This window comes from Panthera onca, chromosome C1 (genome assembly GCF_046562875.1).
Source record: "Panthera onca isolate mPanOnc1 chromosome C1, mPanOnc1 haplotype 2, whole genome shotgun sequence".
In the NCBI taxonomy this organism is placed as follows: Eukaryota; Metazoa; Chordata; class Mammalia; order Carnivora; family Felidae; genus Panthera; species Panthera onca.
In genome coordinates, this window is record NC_138346.1 from 140,609,717 (window position 1) to 140,626,117 (window position 16,401).

The following is a 16,401-nucleotide window of genomic DNA, read 5'->3' on the forward strand; positions in this document are numbered from 1 at the left end:
TCCATCCTTTGTTATTTTTTTATTTGCCACACAGAAAATCACCAATTTTTGAGTGAGTTATTTTCTAAGAGTTTACTTACATGTCAGTTTTTTAAAACTTAAGATGAATATTACCCTAGAAGCAATAAATAAGGATCAGGTTCATCCTAAAAAAAATCTATAAAAGCCTTAATTTAGCTTTATAGCATAGCTGCAAGACTTGCAATGAAATATAGCAGAAAGCAAAACTGTTTCAATACTAGTAATTAAAGCAAATGGAAAGTTAAATTGAATAAAAGATAGTTTATTATTCTTAAATGCTCTGGGAATAATAGACTTAATTGGAAGAGAAAGCAAATGTAGATGAGACATTTGTGAGAATTCTGAACAGGACTTCTGAGCTTTTTCAAGGTTTTTGGAGGTTATTGTCACCAATCCAGTATTAGGTCTTAATTTCATGTGAAAACATAACATGTATTACTTTACGTGGTAAAGGTAAGTTTAAAAACAAGTGTTCCTCCCTTTTCTTGTTGCAAGTAATCTCTAATATTCACTTGATTTTCATCAACAATGATAACAGTAATTTTTAACTGATAATTGCAACGGCAAAAGAGGGATGGTGGAAATTTTCCTGGAGACTCACTCATGCTCATGCACAAGCACACACACGTACACATGTACACACACACATGCTCGCGCATGTTGGGACAAAGGTAAGGAGGTGAGAAGGAACAACAGAAAAGTATTAGAAAGAAGGGACGCAGGGTTAATAAGGAAAACTGTACAGAAGAACCTAGGTGGCTCAGTCCATTAAGTGTCTGACTCTTGATTTCAGCAAAAGTCATGATCTCAGGGTCGTGAGACCAAGTCCCACACTTGGCTCTGTGCTGACATTGCAAAGGATGCTTGGGATTCTCTCTCTTCCTCTCTCCCTGCTCCTCCTCTGTTTGCCCATGCACATGAATGCTCTCTCTCTCTCTCCAAATAAATAAACTTAAAAAAAAAAAATAAGGAAGCCTGTACATGAAAGAAAACGGTAACTTATGGTCTGTTGGTTGGAATGTTTTATTTGTTCGGTTTGTTGGTTGTGTGTGTGTGTGTGTGTGTGCATAAAACAGTGAACGAAGAGAGGGAGAGAGGCCAGAGTGATTTCCTGATACCCATCTTTCCATTTAAGTTAGTTTTTTAATCTCGGTAGTTTCTTTTGAGAGTAAAATGTACCAAAGTGGCCAATGATGCATATGATTCCTTACATTCAAAATACAATGGTTTATAGTTTCTACACTAATAAGCATTGAGAAGCCTTAAATAAATTAAATAAGGCTTAGAATAATTCAGAGTTTTTGCATAAAACCACAGTGCTATATTACTACAAAACATTTTGTTTGTATTTTGATCCTCTAGGACCTACTCAAATTACCAAGCTGATAATGTACTACATAAAATTCAGTACCAGAGCTATATTAGGCAAAGACCAAAAAACAAACAAACAAAAACCCAACAACAACAACAACAACAACTTAGAGCTTTTAACATGCTCATGTGCATTGGGACTGTCTAAGAATATATAGTCTGAACTTTTCTCAAGGGGTATCTGCCAGTGTTTGCATTCTGTGAAACATACACTGGGAAAAGCAGAGTTAGAGTCAGTAATAAGACAAAGATTCCCATGGACACCCCTGTTGTCCAAGACTGTTTTGGAGAATCTAGCCAGTAAAATGGGTTAGTAAAATGGGTTAAAGAAATGTGGCATGCATTAGAATGGGAGAGAGAGCATTATCATTCTTTGCAAATGATATTAGAAAATCTGAGAGAATCAATTAACATCTATTAAAACTAACAAAGAATTTAGAGGAATAACAAGATATGAAAGCAATAATTTTCACTTATACTAACAAGCAGTTGGAAAATATAATGGGAAAAAATATTTTACTCATAATATGAATTTAACAGAAAGAAAGAGAGATCACCCAAAAGAAAAATGGGCAAAGAATATTAACAAGCAATTAAGAGAAATATGCAAATAGTCAATTAACATAGGAACAGATGTTCAAACTCAATAATAATCAAAAAATATAAATTAAAACCAGATACCATTTTCCCCTTATGAGCATTGAAATGATTAAAAACGTGGGCAATACCCCATGTTGACATGAAATGTGGAGGGAAAACATACCCTTCTGTGAGTGGTATTACTCAGAGTCCTGACAGGAAATTAAGAGTACACTCAAACTGGGTAATTTGAAGAGCATTTAATAAAAGGGTTATTTATTCATAAGGGTGCCAGGCTGGGTGGAGGGAACCCACAAGAAATAGGGCAGTCTCTAGGGCTAGAAGGAGAAAAACAAAGCTGAGCAGAGAAAACTGTGACCTTAGGTCTGAGAAGACAGCCAGCCCCCAGTAATCCCACAGGAGGAGCCAGGAGAAGTAGTTCCTCCTAATTCTCCTCCTTCCTTCTCATCTCCTGCCAGTGTCCCCATCCCAGACACCGCAGCCCAACCAGAAGCCCAAAGGCTAGGGACCTACACATCCAGATCAGCCTCTCAGAGCTCAATACAGGATAGAAAAGGGTAGAGGGTACACCCCAAGGTGCAACAGAAGATATCTAGCATGTAAGGGTTAGGAAAAGTATAAATTAGGAAAGCCAAATTGAACGACGGTTTGGCAACATTTACACTTACCATAATATTTGTGCAATCATTAAAAAAAAAACGACAAAAACAGAAAAATATCAAACCATTAGAAGAGGTTGTCTCTGAGGAAGGTTGGGAAGGAAGCTCAGGGTTGCAGGGTCAGACAGATCTGCGTTTGCATCCTGAGTCTAGCTGCTCAATTAGTATTTTTTTTTTTTTACTACAAAAAAAAGGACAGAAAATCAAACTGACCTGATGAAGACAGTTCAGTCTTCATCAAGGCTCACACTGCCAAACCATGGAGAAGCTCGGGATAGGTCTGCCTTCAGAAATACCTGGATCCAGGGACTCAGACCTTATCAAATTTTTCTCTCTCTCTCTGCCTTCCATCCACTGTCCCTTCCCTCCCATAGGCTACCAGCTCTGCTCCCTCTAGTTGGCTTCATTCTCTCAGGCCAGCTGTTCCCACAAGTTCAATCCATAGCCAAATGCAGTGATAAAAGTATATTCTTCAAGCCTCAAGGCTAGAGAGAAAAGAGTTTCCCAGGTACTTCAGTTGAGATTCTTCTACAAAATGCCACTGCGTGGACAAGCGTAGATCACATGGCCAACCATGACTGAATCATATAGTAGGCCACAGGACGAGGGCATGGCGACTGGCCCTTTCTGGAACAAATGCCCCACTCTGTGACTAAAGGACATGAGAATTTTGGGGTGCCTAGCTGGCTCAGTAGTTTAAATGTCTGGCTCTTGATTTCGACTCAGGTCATGATCTCACAGCCATGAGGTCAGCCCAAAGGTTCCATGATAATTGTAGAGCCTGGGATTGTCTCTCTCCCTCTCTCTCTCTCTGCTCCTTCCCCACTTGTGCTCTCTCCCCCTCTCTATTTCTGTCCCCCCACTCTCAAAGTAAATAAGGAAACATTAATTAAAAAAAAAAAAGGACATGAGAATTTTGATTAGCTTTCACCACAACCACATGTTTGGGGTAGAAGAACCACAATCTCCCTAAATAAGAAATTTTCTTCCGGACACTAGAAAAGCAAATAAATACTATATAAATGGCAACCTCGGACCCTCAGTTTCCTCATATGTAAAATAAAGGAGATGATGGTGTTCATCTTATTCTTATTCTCTTATTATTCTTTTTATCTCTGTATTTCTATATTATTTCATGTTTTAAAAGAACATGTTGCTTTTAATCATGAATAAGAAATCTGTTTCCATTTCGAGAAAAAAAGGAGAGGCCAACAACATTAATTCAGGAAGAGCTATCAGGTTAAGTTAATTACTAATTACTTAAAATTTGTATTACTTTTATATTGACTCTTCACAAAATACCTACTACTAATAATTACTTGTCTATACCTAATCAAATTTAAATCTCACAAAGACTTCATAAAATTGGTGCAGTCCCCATTTTACTGACAAAATTTAAACTCAGAGAATTAAACTAATTTACCCAAGGACACAAAGCCAACAGCTAATAAAACTGCTATGTAAACTCAGATCTGTCTAAAGAAGAGGTCTGCAAACTATAACCTGTGGGCCAAATCCCACCTGCCCCCTGTTTTTTTATTGCCCACAAGCTAAGAATGGTTTTTTCACTTTTGAATTGTGGAAACAAAGGAAGAGAACACTTTATGACACATACAAATTATGTGAAATTCAAATCTCAATGTCCATCAGAAATGTTTTATTGGAACACAATCCTGCCCATTTATGCCAGAGAAGATAGATTTACATCCTCTTGGTGGCTGCTTTGGCACTACGATGGGAGAGTAGAGTTGGGAGAGTGATCATGTGGCCCAAGAAGACTAAAATATTCACTATCTGGTTCTTTACAGAAAAAGGTTTGCCAACTCTGGTCTAAATCCCAAACACACTGTCTGTCAAGGACCTCTTACTACCTATCCAGATACTGTCTAAAACTTATTGGATGATGCCGCTAGAAGGTCTCTTGCAGCCCAAGCAAGGGTATTTCAATGCAAGAAAATAGGAGAGCATCTGCCAAGTTCATCTTGAGGGATGGAGAACAACAAAGGAGGTAAAAAAATGTCTGCTGCCATACCACCCTGACTGACCTGATCTCAGAAGCTATGTAGGGTTGGGCCTGGTTAGTACTTGTATGGGAGGTGAGGTAAAAAATGCACCAAATAATGACACCTGCTTAGGACAGAGGAGGGGAAGGAAACAAGGTTATTGGTTCCCAATGGCACATGGTGTGACCATTCACTTACATAAAATGTTAAGTTGAATTCCTGAACACAGTATCACATATCATTCACAACACCTAGTAGGGTCAGAAAAAAATTTTTTTTGAGAGAGAGAGCATGAGTGGGGAAGGGCAGAGAGAGAGGGGGACAGAGGATGCAAAGCAGGATACGTGCCAACAGCAGTGAGCCCGACATGGGGCTTGAACTCACTGTGAGATCATGACCTAAGCCAAAGTTGAGCACTCAACCAACTGAGCCAGCAAGGCACTCCAGAAAACTTTTTTGGTATTAATAAGTTTAGAAGTAAATCCTGCATGACAATTTAAGTTTATAAAACTATTCTAAAGCAAAAAAAAAAAAAAAAAAAAAAATGGAGGGCATGGAGTAAAGAATGACCTATTCAAATTCTTAAAATGGAAACTAAAAAACTTTCAATCAGTTTGTAAATATCAGAAGCTAGTCTGCTAGTCTGCCTTTCACTATACATAAGCAGTATGGACTGCCAGATTCACAGCAGCCCTAAGGTGTATTCCCTGCTTCATTATACCCGTACTAGATTTATACCATCCTCGGAAAATAGTTATCTACTATTTTCTCAAAAATCTCTGAAGACTATACAATCACTGGTGTTCAGAAAATAATTTCTCATAGCCTTTATACTTAAGCTATGTTTCTAATATAATCAAAATATCAACATTAAGAATAATTTCAATCAGAGACATGGGACAGTAAATCCATGACTTCCTTTTATTTCATCACTGACTTATTGTGTAGCTTAGATGTATATGAATCTTATCTAGGCTCTGGGTTTCTTAATTTATGAATCTAAGCTAATATAGAATGTTTTAAGAATTGGACTTAGAAATTGTATTGGGGTGCCTAGGTGGCTCAGTCAGCTAAGTGTCCAACTCTTGATTTCGGCTCTGGTCATGATCTCACCTGAGAGGAGTTTGAGCCCTGCGTTGGGCTCTGAGCTGACAGCATGGAGCCTGTTTGGGATTCTCTCCTTCTTTCTCTCTTCCTCTCCCTCCCCCCACCCTCTAAAAATCAATAAACTTTAAAAAAAAAGAAACTGTATGAATTCCCTTATGGTCTCTGACAATAGATATCAAGTAAGTACAGGAGATTCTCATCATGGAATCACTAGACTCTATTTCTCAAAGTGAAAAACATGAGTCCCCCTAAGAGAACTAACGAGCCACTAGGCCACAGAAGAGAGAGTCGTAGGCAAGACAGAATGTGAATGCTAACCACCACTTAATCTCCTAGCGTCTGCCTTCTCTACTTCTGAGCAGTTGTGTATATTAGGTATACTGAAGCCCTTTATGAACTGCTAAGCACTGTAAGATGTGAGTTTCTACTACTGTCCTTGATAATCACCCTTAGGATCGTAAATGCAACTGATTTAGAAACACAATACATTGCGTGGACAGAGCCAGACTATCTTTAAGCAAGTTTCTGATGTCTGCTTAGGGTTAAGTAATCATGGCATATATTTCACATGCAGCATTACCAGTAGGAATTCAATAGGAAAAAGTTGATGGGTTGCAGGAAATAGAGAACATGTTGTTCTAACTAACTCACAGTTTCTTTGTCTCATCGGGTTGATAAAACTATGGTGAAATCTTGATTGGAGATTGCATATTACCTGGCAGGTTAACCTTTCTTTCTACACGACAGGATTTGGGTTCAAAAGCTGATGACAAAACCACCATGTGTCTAAAAACTGATCTTTTCATTTCTACTGTGTAAGCAGGTTGAAACTGTTGTGCCTGTTAATTAACCCCCGAATCCCGTCAAGATAATTGAAGCGTAAACTTAAGATAAGGTTTACATGGCAAAGTAAAGCACTGCGGAGCACCAGCGCTCTTGCGTCTCTCCACCCTGCGCCCTCTTCCGATCTTAGTCTGACAAAAAGCAGACTCGACAAGGCTTCACCCCGATCCACTTCAAAGGAGTGAAGTGTATGCTCCAAAATCGAGTAAAGACGTTAATGCCTCACACCGTATTGTCTAACATATATTTTTATAGATAGCTGGTCTTACAGAATTTTCTTGCCTTCCTTGCGTGTATTTTTTGCATGCAGAAAGGATAAGCAGATTCCATTGTTGTCTTTTCTCGTTTGGTTAAATGTTGTAGTATTAGGCAAATGATAAGATATCAACCACTTTTATTTAGAAATTATTTTAGTTAGAGACAATGATCTGTTTGGCTTTGTTCAAAATCAGCTCCAGGATGATCCTTCTTACATTTCCATTAACTATGAAATTAAAGAGAGGAGGCAATTTTTAAAAGAGAAATATTGCTTTTAGCCTGAAACCCTAAGTGTTGAGTTTCTGCCTGCAGTGGGTTTTTTCAATTAAATTATAAACCATGGGTAATAGAGATTTATAATGGGAGTGCTGATACAATCTTAACTATAGGGAAACCATCCGACACGCTCTGTGCTGTATATGGCTGGATTATTTGCATTAAATTATCTTCAGGAAATGCAAACAAAACAAAGAAAAATGTAAAGCTTGTCGCATTATTAGCATAAAATCAAAGTCCTTGAATGCATAATTGTTCCATACCCAAAGCATTAACGGATTTTATTCTTCAAGTTCAAAGACCTAATTAATATGCAAAATGGCCTCATTTTATAAGCAAGCTTTTTTTTTTTTTTTTCCTTCTCAGCCAAGTGACAGTTCTTTGCTGGAGGAAAATACTATAAAGAGTAGATAACACTAATATTAATATAAAAGCCCATATATCCGTATAGCCAAAAACAATAATAACTATATGTTATTAGAATATTTATATTTCTTCAGTCTATGTATAGGTATAAATTGTATGTTTAACCAAATAATACCTAGATTTGGAACACTAAGCGTACAAAATATAAACAGAACACGATCTTTCTCTACAAAGGTTTACCTATTTGTATAGTTTTTTTAATTATTAAAAAGAAAGAAAATCCAATAGAAAGAAATTGTGGACCTAGTAATATAAATGTAAATGATGTGACTCCAATCCAAGTTTACAAAGCAGTCCCACTCCAATTTACATAGCCCCACTAACCAGGATTTGACACAAGAAAAAAGAAGTTTATACAATTTTTTTTAAAGTGTACCAACATATGGATGATTTTCCAGAATTCTGATTTCTCCCTTATTTTTCTAAATAAACATCAGAAAACTATAATCCTTGGAAGTGATTTACTGGGTTATTTTCTCTAATAAATTTCATTCCAGTTTGGACTGTACAGAGTAACGGATTTTTAATCTGAGTATTTATGTAGTTTTAAATAATTTATGCTCTTTTTAGAGTACATGACATATGTTGCAAATCAAACTATAACCACCACAACATTGTCATGTTTTAGAAAATGTAGTAATTTCTCTTAACCAAGAAATAATGTTCCCACAAAAGAGATATGAGGTCTTAAAATACAGTGTAGTCTCTAATGTGTCTCACTCATTTGAGCAATGGGACATCAATCTACAGGACTCAACCTCCTGCTGTCACACCAGGCTCACTACCAGATTAGGAGTAATTCTTCCCTAATAGTCAGTATTCATGAGGCCAATAATGATTAAGAATGCATGTGCCAGGAAGTGTGTTGGGCCCCCCATCAATACCTTTATCCCATTTGGGTTTCACATTTATATTTTGCATTTGCATTTATACACATTTATATGTACCAACTGTAACTGCTCCAGCTAGTTTTGAGATTATTCCACTTAGCAGCACATTAAACCCTTGGTCAGAATGTTCAAGATATAAATTCATGCCAAGCACTGTAGGTAAAAAGTTATTTTTCCAAAACTCTGGTAGAGTTAGTGAAGAAAGAAGGATAAACAATTTATTAATGTCTTTTTCAAGTCCTTAACACATAATCAACACTCAATAAGCAATTGAGAATGAATGGTCAGATTACAATATTAAACCATATTCCCACTTTACTCAAAATTAAAATAAGAAATGTTTAGAATTAAAGTGTAAAATTTATATTTTAAAATGGAAGAAATACAGATTACATATTTGCAACTGTACTTTAAATGTGAAAATGGTTCTATTTACTAAATGCCTCATCAATAGGAGATTCTGCCTATTTCTTATTAAATAAGTATGCATGGGTTAAAAATGGCATTTATCATATGCTTTTAATGCATTTATCACATGTTCCAAAAAGACTTCATTATTTAAAACTTGTTTAACCAGTACTACAACATAATGGCTGAGTTTTTAAAATTGCTTTTACACTTTTGCCAAGGAAAAAATACCAGCCTTTTTGCTAACTCTATAGACCCAAAGGTTGAAATCAATGTTGTTAATGGCAGGGAAAAATTCCTTGATTATTTTTTGTATTTTTAAATGGAATGTACCAAAGCTTTTCATTTATAAAGCACTTTACAGTTTACCAAGTGTTTTCATACAAGCCACCTTCCTTTAAGGAACTTAGGAGGCTTCCATGAGAAATTACTACCCACAGATCACTACCCATGACAGTTCTATTGGATTTCTAGCTAGTTAAACCACATCTATAATATAGAATTCAATTCCGGGTGCCACATTTTAAGAGGGACTTTGACCACTTAGAATGTAATGAAAGGCAAATGTCCAGGTGAATAGGAGAAGCTGTAATTTTTGATAAATTATTCAAGCAACTTGGGAAGGAAAGAATAAGAAAAGGTATAATATCTGCTTTCAAATATTTGAAGGGCTGTCATGGAGAGAATCGTATACTAATTCTGTGTTGCTCCAGAGGCCAGAACTAGGATAAAAAGCCGGAAGTTAAGGAAGGCAGACTCTGATGCAATGCAAGAAGGAACTTTTTATCCACTTGTGCCGTCCAGTAACAATAACAGCTGCCTCTTAAGGATGATACCAGTCTCTGGAGGTTTTCAAGCAGAAGTTGGATATCTGTCAGAGTTACAACTTTTAAAAATTCCTGCACTGGGTGGGGAGTTGAACTAAAACTCTACGTTTCTGTCCAAGTCTCAGAATTTACTTTTCTAGAGAAGGTGAAATACCCAAATTCAATGTAAAAGATTTTTATTATATGCCCATTATTGTAAGATGTTTTTAAGGTTTTTAAAAAAATAAATATAAGACTCTGTGATATTCAGAGTGCTTACCCCTGACTAAAAAGAATCATTTAGCTGTTTAAAACATACAGTATGTATGAAACAAGTTTCAGGCATTGGGTAATGTATGTTCTATCCATACATAAACAATTGCAATCATAGGAAAACAGCTTTCATTTGTGAAGAAACTCTGTGAAGTAACTATGAGTATATATTTAGGGATAATTTTACAAATCAAGAATAAAGGAGATTCTCTCTCCTCTCGAAAGTGCCAGAACAGAATGGAGCGGATATTTCCCTGGAGACTGTAGTTACTGGACAACAATTGTTTGCTTGGCTCCTTGAGGTCTCCTTGCATTATATATTGGACTAAGGAACTAATATAATTCTCTTCCAAATGAAGATTTACAGATCTATGTCTTAGTCCTGGTTTTGCTACCAGATGTATGAACGCTCTAAGATAAATTACTTACTTCAGTATTCTGCTTTTAAAAAGGTGTGTGTGTGGGGGGGGGGGGGGCAATTGGATTAAACCATCTTTGTAGGGGGAGAGGCCAAGATGGAGGAATAGCATGGAAGTTTTCTTTGCATCTCTTGTCCATGAAATACAGACAGATCAACACTAAACCTTCCTGCACACCTAGAAAACTGATTTGAGGATTAACACAATCTGCACAACCTGAACCACAGAACACAGCAGGTACGCGGTGAGGAGAGGTGAACTGGGAGAGAGAGAAGCCGCGGAGGACAGGGTGCTGTTTTTACTTGCAGAGAGAGGATGGAGACAGGGGGAGAGTATGGGACCCCCCAAAAAGCAGCTGAAGAGAAAGTGGAAAAGTGTAAACAGCCACAGGGACTGGGGGAAAAAAAGGGAGAAAGGAGAAAGGAGAGGGTTTAAATTCCATTATGACTCTATAAACAGGGGGAGTGCAGAGTCTGAAATTCCGCAGCTTAATACCTGGCAGTGCTCTGGTGGGAAGGCAAATTCCCAGGAGCAGAGAGCAAGGTCTAAGGGGTCCTCGGGCCAAACAAGGAGAGGCAGTTTTCCTGTTGGGAGGACATTTGGTAGAGGCTGTGCGGTCACCCCACAGGCAAAGGTCCCAGTGGACTCTGGAGAACAACCACATTTACTGGTGCCAGAACAAAGACGTTAAGGGGGAAGCCTGGTGCCAGATGTGTGTTGTGACTTACTATAATCCCTGAAACGTTGCTACTACATGATTGCATGAACATTTTCTGGGGTGGGCTGGCACCTAGCTGCAGTCTCTGGGCATCAGCAGCAGCACGGTCCCATGAATGTCCCTGGGGTGGGTGGGCACCCAGCCATTGCTCAATGAGACCCTCCCCCAGAGGATCTGAGCAGGCCAAAGCTGCAGTCCCTCAGAAGTGAGGGGTTGGGAAACACAGCTGCATCTGAGATAAAACACAGGAGGGAAGGGCCGCCCAGCAACCTGACTGCTTAGTCACGGACAGTGTAAAAGTGGGGAATGAACAAAAGCCAGAGACGAAGGAGGGGTGCACAATTGCTGGTCAGGGAGGACAGAATTCTGATACTAGAGTCTGGGTAGCTGGGTGATGCCATTTTTACCCCTCCCGCATATGCGCATACGCACCTACAAGTGCCACAACAATCGACACCAGTAAGCTAAGCAGCACCATCTAGTGAGAACAGAGCTGTTACACTAAGCCCTGCCCAACTGGGCCAAGCTCGCTCTTCAGGAACACTGCAAGTCTCTCCGCCTGCTTAATTTATGGACTATAAAGTGCTTCATAGTTTCACTTCTAGGGGAAACAGATATAATTTCAATTGTATTTCAGTTTGTTTGCTGGTCCATCTATTCAATTTTTTTTCTTTTTCTTGATTATAGAATGAGAAAAAAATATTTGTATTTCCAATTTTTATTACAAATAGTTTTCTTTAATGTTTTTTCTACTATATTTTTATTTTTTTGTAAATTTTTCAAACGCTATTTTACTTACATCATTTCATTTTATTCTACTTCATTGTATTCATTTTTTTCAAATTTTCAAACATTTTCCTTTTTTTTCCTTTTCTTATCTTTCCCTTTTTTCTCTGATCTACCAAGCTCCTTTCAACAACCAGACCAAAACACACTTAGGATCTAGCATCATCTTTTGATTTGTTTTGTGTATATATGTAGTTTTTAATTTTTTAATTTTATTTTTTTACCTTACTAATTCATTTTCTTCCTTCAAAATGAGGAAACAAAACAATTCACCCCAAAAGAAAGAGCAGGGGGAAATGACAGCCAGGGAATTAATCAACACAGATACAAGCAAGATATCTGAACCAGAATTTAGAATCACGATAATAAGAATACTAGCTGGGTTGAAAATAGATTAGAATCCCTTTCTGCAGAGATAAAAGTAAAAGCTAGTCAGGATGAATTAAAAAATGCTATAACTGAGCTGCAATCTCAAATGGATGCAACAGCAACAAGGATGGATAAGGCAGAGCAGCAAATCAGCGATACAGAGGTCAAACTTATGAAGAATAATGAAGCAGACAAAAAGAGGGAGACTAAGGCAAAAGAGCACGATTTAAGAATTAGAGAAATCAGTGACTCATTAAAAATGAACATCAGAATCATAGGGGTCCCAGAAGATGAAGAGAGAGAAAAAGGAGTAGAAGGGTTATGGGAGGAAATCATAGTGGAAAACTTAATCCTAACATGGGGAAAGATATAGACATCAAATTCCAGGCAGCACAAAGTACTCCCATTAGATTCAACAAAAACTGACCATCAAGAAGGCATATCATAGTCAAATTCACAAAATACTCAGGAAAGGAAAGAATCATGAAAGCAGCAAGGGAAAAAAAGTCCTTGACCTACAAGGGAAGATAGATCAGGTTTGCAGCAGACCTATCCACAGAAACTTGGCAGGCCAGGAAAGAGTAGCAGGATATATTCAATATGCTGAATCAGAAAAATATGCAGCCAAGAATTCATTATCCAGCAGTGCTGTCATTCAAAATAGAAGGAGAGATTAAAAGTTCCCCAAACAAAAATTAAAGGAGTTCATGAACACTAAACCACCCCTGTAACAAATTTTAAAGGGGACTCTCTGAGGGGAGAAAAGATGGGGTTTTGGAAAAAAAAGACCAAAAGCAACAAAGACTAGAAAGGACCAGAGAACACCACCAGAAACTCCAACTCTACAGGCGACATAATGGCAACAAATTCATATCTTTCAATACTCACTCTAAATGTCAATGGACTAAATGCTCCAATCAAAAGACACAGGGTAACAGAATGGATAAGAAAATAAGATCCATCTATATGCTGTTTACAAGAGACCTACTTTAGGCCTAAAGACACCTTCACTTTGAAGGTAATGGGATGGAGAACCATCTATCATGCTAATGGTAGATAAGAAAGCCAGAGTAGCCATACTTATATCAGACAATCTAGACTTTAAAATAAAGACTGTAGTAAGAGATGAAGAAGAGCATTATACCGTAATTAAGGGGTCTATCCACCAAGAAGACCTAACAATTGTAAATATTTATGCTCCAAATGTGGAGAAACCCAAATATATAAATCAATTAATCTCAAACATAAAGAAACTCATTGATAATAATACCATAATAGTAGGGGACTTCAACACCCCACTTACAACAATGGACAGATCATCTAAACAGAAAATCAACAAGGAAACGATGGCTATGAATGACACATGGGACCAGATGGGCTTAACAGATATATTCAGAACATTTCATCCTAAAGCAGCGGAATCACATTCTTCTCCAGTGCACACGGAAAGTTCTCCAGAATAGATCACATACTGGGACACAAATCAGCCCTCAACAAGTACAAACAGGTCAAAATCATAACATGCATATTTCCAGACCACAATGCTATGAAACTCAAAATCAACCACAAGAAAAAATGTGGAACGATAACAAATACTTGGAGACTAAAGACCTTCCTACTAAAGAACGAATGGGCTAACCAAGAAGTTAAAGAGGAAATTAAAAAGTACAGGGAAGCCAATGAAGTGATAACACCACAGCCTAAAACTTCTGGGACGCAGCAAAGGCAGTCATAACAGGGAAATATATAGCAATCCAGGCCTTCCTAAAGAAGGAAGAAAGGTCTCAGATACACAACCTAACCTTACACCTTAAAGAACTGAACAAAAAACAGCAAATAAAACCAAAACCAGCAGAAGACAGAAAATAATAAAGATTAGAGCAGAAATCAATGCTACTGAAACCAAAAAACAAAACAAAACAAAACAAAAAGAAAACAAAACCAGGAAAACAGATCAATAAAACCAGAAGCTGGTTCTTTGAAAGAATTAACAAAATTGATAAACCACTAGCCAGTTTGATCAAAAAGAAAAAGGAAAGGATTCAAATAAATAAAATCAAGAATGAAAGTGGAGAGATCACAACCAACACAGCAGAAATAAAAACAATGATAAGAGAATATTATGAGCAATTATATGCCAATAAAATGGGAAGTCTGAAAGAAATGGACAAATTCCTAGAAACATATAAATTGCCAAAACTGAAACAGGAAGAAATAGAAAATGTGAACAGACCCATAACCAGTAAAGAAATCGAATTTGTAATAAAAAATCTCCCCAAAAAACAAGAGTCCAAGGCCGGAGGGCTTTCCAGGGGAATTCTACCAAATATTTAAGGAAGAGTTAACACTTATTCTTTCAAAGCTGTTTCAAAAAATAGAAATTGAAGGAAAACTTCCAACTCATTTTATGAGGCCAGCATTACCTTGATTCCAAAACCAGACAAAGAACCCACTAAAAAAGAGAACTACAGACCAATATCCCTGATGAACCTGAATGCAACAATTCTCAACAAGATACTAGCCAACCAGATCCAACAATATATTAAAAGAATCCTTCACCACGACCAAGTGGGATTTATAACTGGGATGCAGGGCTGGTTCAATACCTGCAAAACAATCAATGTGATACATCACATCAATAAAAGAAAGGACAAGAACCACATGATCCTATCAATAGATGCAGAGTAAGCATTTGACAAAATATAGCATCCTTTCTTGATAAAAACCCTCAAGAAAGTAGGAATAGAAGGATCATACCTCAAGATCATAAAAGCCATAAACGAGAGACCCACTGCTAATATCATCCTCAATTGGGAAAAACTGAGAGCTTTCCCCCTAAGGTCAGGAACACTACAGGGATTTCCACTCTTGCCACTGTTTTCAACATAGTACTGGAAGTCCTAAGCTCAGCAATCAGACAACACAAAGGAATAAAAGGCATCCAAATTGGCAAGGAGGAAGTCAAACTTTCAGTCTTTGCAGAAGACATGATACCCTATATGGAAAACTCAAACAATTCCACCAAAAAACTGCTAGAACTGATCCATGAATTCAGCAATGTGGTAGGATATAAAATCAATACACAGAAATTGGTTGCATTTCTATACACCAATAATGAAGCAACAGAAAGAAAAATCAAGGAATTGCACCATTTATGATTGCACCAAACATGATAAAATACCTAGGAATAAACCTAACCAAGGAGGTGAAAAATCTATACACTGAAAACTATAGAAAGCTTATGAAAGAAATTGAAGAAGACACACAAAAAATGGAAAAGTGTTCCATGCTTACGAATTAGAAGAATTAATATTGTTAAAATGTTGATACTACCCAAAACAATCTACATATTCAATGCAATTCCTATGAAAATAACACCAGCAGTCTTCACAGAACTAGGAAAAACAATCCTAAAATTTGTATGGAACCAGAAAAGACCCCGAATAGCCAAAGCAATCTTGAAAAAGAAAACCAAAGCAGTAGGCATCACAATCCCAGACTTCAAGCTGTATTACAAAGCTGTAATCATCAAGAAAGTATGGTACTGGCACAAAAACAGACACTCAGATCAATGGAACAGAATACAGAACCTAGAAATGGACCCACAAACTTATGGCCAACTAATCATTGACAAAGCAGGGAAGAATACCCATCCGATGGAATAAAGACAGTCTCTTCAGCAAGTGGTGCTGGGAAAACTGGACAGCGATATGCAGAAGAATGAGCCTGGACCACTTTCTTACACCATACACAAAAATCAACCCAAAATGGATGAAAGACCTAAACTTAACACAAGAAGCCATCAAAATCCTTGAGGAGAAAGCAGGCAAAAACCTCTTTGATCTTGGCCACAGCAACTTCTTACTCAACATGTCTCCAGAGGCAAGAGAAACAAAAGCAAAAATGAACTACAGGGACCTCATTGACATAAGCAAAACTTCTGCACAGCGACGGAAACACTCAGCAAAACTAAAAGGCAACCGACAGAATGGGAGAAGATATTTGCAAATGATATATCAGATAAAGGGTTAGTATCCAAAACCTATAAAGAACTTATCAAACGCAACACCCAAAAAACAAATAATCCAGTGAAGAAATGGGCAAAAGGCATGAATACACACTTCTCCAAAGAAGACATCCAGATGGCAAACTGACACAAGAAACAAAT

The 16,401-nt window shown here is 37.4% G+C and overlaps 1 protein-coding gene and 1 long non-coding RNA gene across 7 annotated transcripts in view; one reads left to right on the top strand and one right to left on the bottom strand.

Moving 5' to 3' along the window:
* The window catches only part of LOC132672827 (uncharacterized), a 40,583-nt gene extending 35,843 nt beyond the window's left edge, over window positions 1-4,740 (top strand). For both annotated transcript variants that reach the window (XR_009607717.2, XR_009607718.2), the window contains exon 4: window positions 4,460-4,740. This is a non-coding gene — a long non-coding RNA (uncharacterized LOC132672827). The remainder of the gene's footprint in view (window positions 1-4,459) is intronic.
* RWDD3 (RWD domain containing 3) overlaps window positions 1-16,401 on the bottom strand; it is a 249,599-nt gene that overhangs the window by 209,571 nt on the left and 23,627 nt on the right. The gene's annotated exons all lie outside the window — the stretch shown is intronic.